This window comes from Megascapheus bottae, chromosome 7, assembly GCF_031878675.1.
Source record: "Megascapheus bottae isolate mThoBot1 chromosome 7, mThoBot2.hap1, whole genome shotgun sequence".
In the NCBI taxonomy this organism is placed as follows: Eukaryota; Metazoa; Chordata; class Mammalia; order Rodentia; family Geomyidae; genus Megascapheus; species Megascapheus bottae.
In genome coordinates, this window is record NC_143515.1 from 82,412,323 (window position 1) to 82,424,403 (window position 12,081).

The window sequence follows — 12,081 nt, forward strand, 5'->3', positions numbered from 1 at the left end:
TGAGGACTCACTGATGGTGTAATCCTGGTGGACTCACTGATGATGTAATCCTGAGGACTCACTGATGATGTAATCCTGAGGACTCACTGATGGTGTAATCCTGGTGGACTCACTGATGATGTAATCCTGAGGACTCACTGATGATGTAATCCTGAGGATTCACTGATGATGTAATCCTGAGGACTCACTGATGGTGTAATCCTGAGGAATCACTGATGGTGTAATCCTGAGGACTCACTGATGTTGTAATCCTGAGGACTCACTGATGGTGTATACCTGGTGGACTCACTCTGGTGTAATCCTGGTGAACTCACTGATGGGTGTAAGTATGAGGAGTCACTGATGGTGTAATCCTGGTGAACTCACTGATGGTGTAATCCTGAGGACTCACTGATGGTGTAATCCTGGTGAACTCACTGATGGTGTAATCCTGAGGACTCACGGATGGTGTAATCCTGGTGAACTCACTGATGGTGTAATCCTGGTGAACTCACTGATGGTGTAATCCTGAGGACTCACTGATGATGTAATCCTGAGGACTCACGGATGGTGTAATCCTGAGGACTCAGTGATGGTGTAATCCTGAGGACTCACTGATGGTGTAAACCTGAGGACTCACTGATGGTGTAATCCTGAGGACTCACTGATGATGTAATCCTGAGGACTCACTGATGATGTAATCCTGAGGACTCACTGATGGTGTAATCCTGAGGACTCACTGATGATGTAATCCTGAGGACTCACTGATGGTGTAATCCTGAGGACTCACTGATGGTGTAATCCTGAGGACTCACTGGTGATGTAATCCTGAGGACTCAGTGAGGATGTAATCCTGAGGACTCACTGATGGTGTAATCCTGAGGACTCACTGATGGTGTAATCCTGGTGGACTCACTGATGGTGTAATCCTGAGGACTCACTGATGATGTAATCCTGAGGACTCACTGATGATGTAATCCTGAGGACTCAGTGAGGATGTAATCCTGAGGACTCAGTGAGGATGTAATCCTGAGGACTCACTGATGGTGTAATCCTGGTGGACTCACTGATGGTGTAATCCTGAGGACTCACTGATGGTGTAATCCTGAGAACTCAGAGATGGTGTAATCCTGAGGACTCACTGATGGTGTAATCCTGAGGACTCACTGATGATGTAATCCTGAGGACTCACTGATGGTGTAATCCTGGTGGACTCACTGATGGTGTAATCCTGAGGACTCATTTATGATGTAATCCTGAGGATTCACTGATGATGTAATCCTGAGGACTCACTGATGGTGTAATCCTCAGGACTCACTGATGATGTAAACCTGAGGACTCACTGATGGTGTAATCCTGAGGACTCACTGATGATGTAATCCTGAGGACTCACTGATGATGTAATCCTGAGGACTCACTGATGATGTAATCCTGAGGACTCAGTGAGGATGTAATCCTGAGGACTCACTGATGGTGTAATCCTGGTGGACTCACTGATGGTGTAATCCTGAGGACTCACTGATGGTGTAATCCTGAGAACTCAGAGATGGTGTAATCCTGAGGACTCACTGATGGTGTAATCCTGAGGACTCACTGATGATGTAATCCTGAGGACTCACTGATGGTGTAATCCTGGTGGACTCACTGATGGTGTAATCCTGAGGACTCATTTATAATGTAATCCTGAGGATTCACTGATGATGTAATCCTGAGGACTCACTGATGGTGTAATCCTCAGGACTCACTGATGATGTAAACCTGAGGACTCACTGATGGTGTAATCCTGAGGACTCACTGATGATGTAATCCTGAGGACTCACTGATGATGTAATCCTGAGGACTCACTGATGATGTAATCCTGAGGACTCAGTGAGGATGTAATCCTGAGGACTCACTGATGGTGTAATCCTGAGGACTCACTGATGGTGTAATCCTGAGGACTCACTGATGATGTAATCCTGAGGACTCACTGATGATGTAATCCTGAGGACTCAGTGAGGATGTAATCCTGAGGACTCACTGATGGTGTAATCCTGAGGACTCACTGATGATGTAATCCTGAGGACTCACTGATGATGTAATCCTGAGGACTCACTGATGATGTAATCCTGAGGACTCAGTGAGGATGTAATCCTGAGGACTCACTGATGGTGTAATCCTGGTGGACTCACTGATGGTGTAATCCTGAGGACTCACTGATGGTGTAATCCTGAGAACTCAGAGATGGTGTAATCCTGAGGACTCACTGATGGTGTAATCCTGAGGACTCACTGATGATGTAATCCTGAGGACTCACTGATGGTGTAATCCTGGTGGACTCACTGATGGTGTAATCCTGAGGACTCATTTATGATGTAATCCTGAGGATTCACTGATGATGTAATCCTGAGGACTCACTGATGGTGTAATCCTCAGGACTCACTGATGATGTAAACCTGAGGACTCACTGATGGTGTAATCCTGAGGACTCACTGATGATGTAATCCTGAGGACTCACTGATGATGTAATCCTGAGGACTCACTGATGATGTAATCCTGAGGACTCAGTGAGGATGTAATCCTGAGGACTCACTGATGGTGTAATCCTGAGGACTCACTGATGGTGTAATCCTGAGGACTCACTGATGGTGTAATCCTGTGAACTCACTGATGGTGTAATCCTGAGGACTCACTGATGTTGTAATCCTGAGGACTCACTGATGGTGTATTCCTGGTGGACTCACTGATGGTGCAATCCTGAGGACTGACTGATGGTGTAATCCTGTGAACTCACTGATGGTGTAATCCTGAGGATTCACTGATGATGTAATCCTGAGGACTCACTGATGGTGTAATCCTGAGGACTCACTGATGGTGTAATCCTGAGGACTCACTGATGTTGTAATCCTGAGGACTCACTGATGGTGTATTCCTGGTGGACTCACTCTGGTGTAATCCTGGTGAACTCACTGATGGGTGTAAGTATGAGGAGTCACTGATGGTGTAATCCTGGTGGACTCACTGATGTTGTAATCCTTAGGACTCACTGATGATGTAATTCTGAGGACTCACTGATGGTGTAATCCTGGTGGACTCACTGATGATGTAATCCTGAGGATTCACTGATGATGTAATCCTGAGGACTCACTGATGGTGTAATCCTGAGGACTCACTGATGGTGTAATCCTGAGGACTCACTGATGTTGTAATCCTGAGGACTCACTGATGGTGTATTCCTGGTGGACTCACTCTGGTGTAATCCTGGTGAACTCACTGATGGGTGTAAGTATGAGGAGTCACTGATGGTGTAATCCTGCTGGACTCACTGATGGTGCAATCCTGGTGAACTCACTGATGGTGTTATCCTGGTGGACTCACTGATGGTGTAATCCTGGTTGACTCACTGATGGGTGTAATCCTGGTTGACTCACTGATGGGTGTAATCCTGGTGGACTCACTGATGGGTGTAATTATGATGACTGAGTGATGGGTGTAATTATGAGGATTTACTGATGGGTGTAATTCTGGTACCCCTACAAAGGAGGCCTCCGGCTTGCTTTCTGGACCAACTTTGCTTGAAGAACTGGGCCTAGAGATCAGGGCTTGCCCGCTGGCTGACCTGGCCTGTGGTATGGTGGCAGCTGGTTTCAGCCCCTGCACTGTTGGTGACGGGCACAGGGTGGTGGAGCCCAGGCTCTCAATCTCCCATCCTCCCTGTCCCCTCTACCCTCATACTCTGAGCCTTATCCCCTTCTCCTCTCCCTCATCTTTCGTTCCTCTCTCTCCCATCCTCCCTTCCCCCTCTCCGCCTGCCCCCTTGTCCTCCTATCCCCCGTCCCCTCTTCCATCCATCCTCCCTCTTCCCATCCTCTTTCCTCCCATCCCTCTGTCCTCCCAGTCTCCCATCTTCCCTTCTCCACTTCTCCTGTCCCATGTCTCCCCCGTCCACTCACACTCCTGTCCTTTTGACCTCCATCCTCCCGTCCCATTCTGAGCCCCTACCTTCCCATCCTTCCTATCTTCCCATCCTCATGTCCTCCCCTTTTCCAGTCCACCCATCCTCCACTTTGCCTCTGCCCCTCCAAATCTCTGGGATGAGAGCAGTGTCTCCTCGGACCACTATGGCCTGGTGGCCCCAAGGCTGTGACTCCAGGGAAGCAGCTGGTGGGACCACATATATTTTACCTGGCTCCTCCAGACCAGGCCAGCTCTGTGAGGCAGCCCGGCGAGGCTGGTCAGGCGTGCTCAGTGGACAGGTGCCTGGTAGGGTGTCTATAGCTGGGCTGTTCCTTTCCGGGGGTGGGGTGGCTGGAGGGGCCTCCCTGCACATAGCAGCGAACCCCAGCTATATGCCTGGCCGGCGTTGGCCTTCTTGAAGGTGGCTCCGGAGGGTGGGCACAGTGGAGCACGTGGTCTTCTCCATGTGCTCATCCCGCATCCATCCCTGACAGGCCAGTCCCAGAACATCCTCTGAACTGGTCAGCACTTTTGCATCCGGTGCGGAGAAGACCAAGAGCTGGGGCTGCCCTTGCGTCACTGTTGTGGCCTCTGTGCCCCGTCCTTGCTTCCTGCAGGCGTCCCTGGCTCTGCAGAGGGGAGCTTGAACCCGGCTTTATTTCCCTGTGGCCAGAAGCTTTGGCCAGGGAGAATCCCAAGGCCTGCATGGCGGGGATTTGTGCTGGGCCACGCCACAGCTTAACCAGTCCGTGCATGTGCACGGGCCTCGTGTTTGCTGTCACCTCAGAGTGTGTGACCTGGGGCCACAGACTTCAGGGCTGCCTTTCAGACTTGTTCTTGTGGAAGAGGCAGCCATTGTAGCCAGTGACTCCCTTCCGGGCACATCACGGGGTGCACAGCAGACTCAGCTGCACAGGAGTGTGGCCATTTATCCACCCCTGCCGTCACCTAGCAAGGCCGCTTGGAAGGCAGCGCATGGCTTTTAGAGTTCTGAAGGTTTCTTCTGTGTCCTCTCTGAGAGCCAGAAATGCCGCCTGGCAGGAACGTCTGACCTGGCTCTGCTGGGCCAGGCAGGACGTGTGCTGGCCAGTCTGAGGCCACTGGTGTGAGCACCCTCCTGTCCCACCAGGGCCCAGGGCCCCGTCTGTTCCTGTGGCTGCTAACTCTGGGCCTGCAAGACAAGGTGGACGGGTCTGGGTCTGTGTGGGTTATTATCTCCTGGAGGGTTAGATGGTGTGTGTGTGTGTGTGTGTGTGTGTGTGTGTGTGTGTGTACATACATGTGCACTAGTCCTGGGGCTTGAACTCAGGGCCTGGCACTGTCCCTTAGCTTTTTCACTCAAGGCTGATGCTCTATCACTTGAGCCACAGTACCACTTTCTATGCATGTGGTACCGAGGAATCAAACCTGGCTCTTTGTGCATGCTAGGCAAGCAGTCTACCACTAGGCCAAACTCCCACCCCTCTTTTAATGCAAAATGGTGGCAGTGTGGTGAGTAAAGTGGGGTACCTGGGGGAGGGCCCATGCCTCAGAGGCCAGGCCTGCCCATGCCTGGCCCGCCTAGCCTGGGCTGAGAGGTGTTGGCCCTTCGTCCTGCTGCACTCTCCTTCTCAGGCTCCTGGGACCCGGAATTGTTCATTCTGTTCCCAGTGCCAGTGGCCAAGCAAAGCAGGTCATTTCACACGCAGTGAGGCAGCCCCAGCTCTCCAACATGTCCCTTCCACCAGGGACAGGCTCAGAGACAGTCTCACCCGGCGTCGTGGCCAAGGGCCGCAGCAGGAATGGAGCTGTCGGTGAGTGACTGCGGAGTCGGCGTCTGCCCAGGCCGATGGCAGCAAGCACTGCCGCAGTTGTGGAGTCGGGTGGCGCGGGGAGGGTTCACCGTGTGCCGTTTCCTCCTCGTGTTGCAGCTCTCCCCAGGGGCGCGGTGTCGGTGTTTCCCACCCACGAGCGCGGCGGCGCTGGCTCTGCGCGCCCGCTCCACGCGTGGCGTGGCTGCTTTCCTTGGGCCGGGGTCTGTGCCGGTGAGGGCGATGGAGGCCGCCCTTCCTGGGTGGACACCTTCTCCTAGACCGCGCATCCACGCCCGCAGGGTGGCGGCCACCGCTGTTCCAAGCTGACAGCTGGGAGGCGGTGGAAGCGCGTGGCTGCGCGCGTGGTCGCCAGGCCGCCTCCCCAGGGCCGGGCCGAGCTGCGTGGAGGGGCGCGAGGTGGCCGGGGACGTCCCTGGGCTCCTCTGACCCCTCTGGCCCTCTGTGCGCCGGGCCTGTTTCAGCGTGAGCCCTTTCTCAAGGCTGGAGCTCCACCACTTGAGCCTCAGCACCACTTCCGGCTTTTTTCTATGTGTGTGGTACCGAGGAATCGAACCCGGGTCTTCATGCATGCTAGGCAAGCACTTTAACAACTAGGCCAAACTCCCGGCCCTTCACTAGTCCTCCAAAAGTATAATTTTTTCTTGTTAGGGTAGAGGTGAGGTACGGAGGGGTGACAGCTACACAAGTCAGGGAATGGGTGCGTTTCTTTTTGGACGTCACCCCCGTCTTCCTCTCTCCAGTCCCCCCGCCCCCCGACAGCTTGTGTAGTTCATTCTCCACGGCTGCATTTGTTCACCCTTGGTCCCTCCTGTAACTCAGCACCGGCTCCCCCCCAAAGGCAGGTGAGTGAACACACAAGGCCCCAGTCAAAGAGAAACAGCACAGAGAAGCCCCGGCCTCTCCTTCCTGGAGCTCATTCTCATACCTGTTGTGCACACACTCCACACGGCTGTTCTTTCCGCGTTCTGCTGCTCTGGCCAGGCTTTACCATCACCACCAGAGTTCTGGGCATCACCAGGGAGATTTTAGTTTTCTGGAAGTCTGAATGCCGGCCTGTAAAATGTCTGGAAACTGGTGAGGAATAATTCTTGAGCATCACTTGTAATTTCATATGTGGCTTTTTGTATATTGCTTATTGATTCAATTATGGTGCCTCATTTTCCTGGCTGAGGGAAAACATATAGTCTATCCACATCAAGAATGAAGCATGGTTATTGATTTTTCCTATCTAAATGGAGGAAATTGGTGCATTCATTTTCTTTTACTCTTTCTTTGAGTTCCTTGGTGGTTTTCCCCTTACGTTGTCGCTAGGCTATCATTTCTCACACTGGCTGTTTTATCTTTAAGAATCATGTAGAGAGATACGTCTAATGTGAAACAGTTCCTGGGCTGTCTTGACCCGGTGGTTTTCATACCCTTTGCAACCTTTCATTCTACAGTGCGCCGTCTTGGAGAGAGAGTTTTACTTCTGTGATGATGGAAACATGTGTTCATTCTGAAACAATTGTGCACAGAATTTTGGGGTAGTAAAGTTTCCTTTTCAGATAGAGTCTTCCTAGGTAGCCCAGGCTGGCCTCGAGCTCACAGTCTTCCTGCCTCCGCTGGGGTTACAGCCATGTGTCCAATTCTCCTTTCTAACCGGAAGCTCTGCTTCCTTGTTGTCTAGTCTTTGAAGTTACAAGAGAGGTAAACTGAGGCCAGGAACACACTTAGCTGTGAAAAAGAAACCAATTTTGCCTGAGTGGATATTTTGAAAGAAACCATCCTCACAATTAAATTTCTCCAGGTAGGTTTTGACTTGAGTGTATTTAACTCTTATCATCAATTTTAAGTGGTGCAGATTTGTGTACTCAGTTTCTTCAGGTGTGGTATTACTCCTTTCACACTTAATGTGGTGCTTGGCACACATGCTTCTGTGTGGTTGTTTGCCCATCTCAGCTATAGTTTTAAAGAAGTTGTGCCTTGGAATGCTTTTTTTAAATTTTTTAAATTTTTATTTATTTTTTGTCATGGGCCTTCAACTCTGGGCCTGGCCTGGAATGCTTCTGAGTTTTTTTAAAAAAATTATTCTGGTATATTATTATTGTTGTTGTTGTTGTTAGTTGTAGGGCTTGGACTCTGGGCTGGGGCACTATCCCTGAGCTCTTCAGCTCAAGACTACTGCCCTACCTTTTTGAGCCTCAGCACCACTTCTGGTTTTTTGGTCGTTAATTAGAGATAAGAGTCTCCTGGTCTTTAGTGGCCAGGCTGGCTTTGAACCTTGATTCTCAGATCTCAGCCTCCTGATTAGCTAGGATTGCAGGCATGAGCCTCCTCTCCTGGTCCTTGAGCATTTTTGCTCAAGGCTAGCACTCTGCCATTTGAGACACAGCACCAACTCTGGTTTTTTCTGAGGATGTGATTCTGAAGAATCAAACTCAGGGCTTCATGCATGCTCGGTGAACACTCCACCACAAGGCCACACTCCTGGCCCCACACTGTTAGTTAAATTTCTTTATTTGGATATAATTACCACATCATAAATGTACTGTTTCTAATGTACAATTCAGTATTTTACGCATATCTTCAGTATTGTGCACCAGAGCCACTATGTCAGAACACATTGGACCATCTGCACTGGTTCAGGGTGGCCATTCCCCACTCCCTCCACTGCTCCTGATCATCACTGGTCTAGAGGTGGACATTCCACACTGCCCTCCACTGCTCCTGATCATCACTGGTCCAGAGGTGGACATTCCACACTGCCCTCCACTGCTCCTGATCATCACTGGTCCAGAGGTGGACATTCCACACTGCCCTCCACTGCTCCTGATCATCACTGGTCCAGAGGTGGACATTCCACACTGCCCTCCACTGCTCCTGATCATCACTGGTCCAGAGGTGGACATTCCACACTGCCCTCCACTGCTCCTGATCATCACTGGTCTAGAGGTGGACATTCCACACTGCCCTCCACTGCTCCTGATCATCTCTGGTCTAGAGGTGGACATTCCACACTGCCCTCCACTGCTCCTGATCATCACTGGTCTAGAGGTGGACATTCCACACTGCCCTCCACTGCTCCTGATCATCACTGGTGCAGAGGTGGACATTCCACACTGCCCTCCACTGCTCCTGATCATAACTGGTGTAGAGGTGGACATTCCACACTGCCCTCCACTGCTCCTGATCATCACTGGTCTAGAGGTGGACATTCCACACTGCCCTCCACTGCTCCTGATCATCACTGGTCTAGAGGTGGACATTCCACACTGCCCTCCACTGCTCCTGATCATCACTGGTCCAGAGGTGGACATTCCACACTGCCATCCACTGCTCCTGATCATCACTGGTCCAGAGGTGGACATTCCACACTGCCCTCCACTGCTCCTGATCATCACTGGTCCAGAGGTGGACATTCCACACTGCCATCCACTGCTCCTGATCATCACTGGTGTAGAGGTGGACATTCCACACTGCCCTCCACTGCTCCTGATCATCACTGGTCTAGAGGTGGACATTCCACACTGCCCTCCACTGCTCCTGATCATCACTGGTCCAGAGGTGGACATTCCACACTGCCCTCCACTGCTCCTGATCATCACTGGTCCAGAGGTGGACATTCCACACTGCCATCCACTGCTCCTGATCATCACTGGTCTAGAGGTGGACATTCCACACTGCCCTCCACTGCTCCTGATCATCTCTGGTCTAGAGGTGGACATTCCACACTGCCCTCCACTGCTCCTGATCATCACTGGTCTAGAGGTGGACATTCCACACTGCCCTCCACTGCTCCTGATCATCACTGGTGCAGAGGTGGACATTCCACACTGCCCTCCACTGCTCCTGATCATAACTGGTGTAGAGGTGGACATTCCACACTGCCCTCCACTGCTCCTGATCATCACTGGTCTAGAGGTGGACATTCCACACTGCCCTCCACTGCTCCTGATCATCACTGGTCTAGAGGTGGACATTCCACACTGCCCTCCACTGCTCCTGATCATCACTGGTCCAGAGGTGGACATTCCACACTGCCATCCACTGCTCCTGATCATCACTGGTCCAGAGGTGGACATTCCACACTGCCCTCCACTGCTCCTGATCATCACTGGTCCAGAGGTGGACATTCCACACTGCCATCCACTGCTCCTGATCATCACTGGTGTAGAGGTGGACATTCCACACTGCCCTCCACTGCTCCTGATCATCACTGGTCTAGAGGTGGACATTCCACACTGCCCTCCACTGCTCCTGATCATCACTGGTCTAGAGGTGGACATTCCACACTGCCCTCCACTGCTCCTGATCATCACTGGTCCAGAGGTGGACATTCCACACTGCCATCCACTGCTCCTGATCATCACTGGTCCAGAGGTGGACATTCCACACTGCCATCCACTGCTCCTGATCATCACTGGTGCAGAGGTGGACATTCCACACTGCCCTCCACTGCTCCTGATCATCACTGGTCTAGAGGTAGACATTCCACACTGCCCTCCACTGCTCCTGATCATCACTGGTCCAGAGGTGGACATTCCACACTGCCCTCCACTGCTCCTGATCATCACTGGTCTGCCATCCACCTCCATGGATGTACGTGTTCGGAATTCCTCATGTAAATACTGTCTCGTAGTATATGGCCTATGTGGTCTTCTGCCATATATTCCCCTGGCTTCCCTGACTGGCTGCTGTGTTGTTCTCCCGGGCTCAGTCCCCCTTTCCTCTGTCCACATCTTCACCTTCCTCTCCTTTCCCCCTTTTCCCCTCCCTCTGCCATATCACTCCCTCTTCCCTGTTTTCCCTCTTACCTCTTCCCCTCCTCTCTCCCCCTTTCCTCCCTTCCATTCCTCTGTCCCCAGCTCTACTGGGTACCAGGATGCAGACACAGTGTGTCTCTTGAATCACCTCCCACTGGATGCTGCCGGTCCAGTCCTGCACCTCCTGTCTTCTACCTGCTGGTCTTGGCTTCTCCGTGTTGGACTTTGCTCTCCAGTGCCAGTGCTGCATGCAGTGGCTCTGTGGCTTGGCCCAGAATGTGGTGGTTCCACCCCATGCCTCTGTGGCTCCACCCATGATGTGGTGGTTCCACCCCATGCCTCTGTGGCTCCACCCATGATGTGGTGGCTCCACCCCCAGCTCTGTGGCTCCACCCATGATGTGGTGGCTCCACCCCATGACTCTGTGGCTCCACCCAGGATGTAGTGGCTCCACCCCATGACTCTGTGGCTCCACCCATGATGTGGTGGCTCCACCCCATGACTCTGTGGCTCCACCCATGATGTGGTGGCTCCACCCCATGACTCTGTGGCTCCGCCCATGATGTGGTGGCTCCACCCATGAAGTGGTGGCTCCACCCCATGACTCTGTGGCTCCGCCCATGGTGTGGTGCCTCCACCTCTGTGGCTCTGCGACAGACCTGGCTTTAGACCACATGAGCAAGCCTGGAGCTTTTCTTTATTACTGTAAAGGTGATGGACGGGTGCAGAGGGGTTAAGTTACAGAAGCCAAATGGCGAGGCCATTTCCTTTTGAGCACTGTCCTCTGTCCCACACGCTCTACTGGTTTTTCCCTCCCAGCCCTCCACCCCCATAAGTTGTAGTGTTCACTTCGCATCTCGTGTCTGGTGGGTGTCACTGCTGAATGGTTTCCCCCTCCTCCCCGCCATATCAGGGGTTCCCCTCCCCCTCCCCAAGTCAGATGAATGAATACTCAAGACAAAGTTACAGACACAAAAAACAGTGAAACAGGGAATAAACCAAAGGAAAAGGGAAATAAAGAAAACAAAAGAACGCCAAACAGCCAATAATCATCATCATCATCATCATCATCATCATCATCATCATCAATACCTCTTGTTTCCATTTCTTGGGTTCATTTCATGTGACTACGTGCCATCATTACTGAAGTCTTGGGATCTCTTCTCTTTAAGTGAAGTTCTGGAGTTTGAACTCCAGGCTCACCTTTGCTGCACAGGTACCCTACCCCATCCATTTTTACTTTAGTTTTTCCTCGATACTTTTAGCCCCAGATTGGCTTAGGGGGCAACTCTCTTGCCTATACTTCCCATGCATCTGGAATTATGGGGGTGATGTGCACGTACAGTTCACGGCCAAATACCAGCCCCGCTTGTCACCGTGGCTGAGCGACTGCTCTGTGGAACAGGGGCCTCATGGGACCTCCCCGGTCACCCCGCCCAGGCCATTCCTGGATCCCAGCTCCAGTGCCCACTCCAGGCTCTGGGGACGACCCGTGTGTTCTGGGGAGCTCTTATGTCCATGCAGGAGTATCTGGGAGGACGTCCTGCCGGGGACACAGTGTCAGGAGCGTTAGCTTGGGGAATTGCTCAGATTTTAAGCTGGGGCTGGGG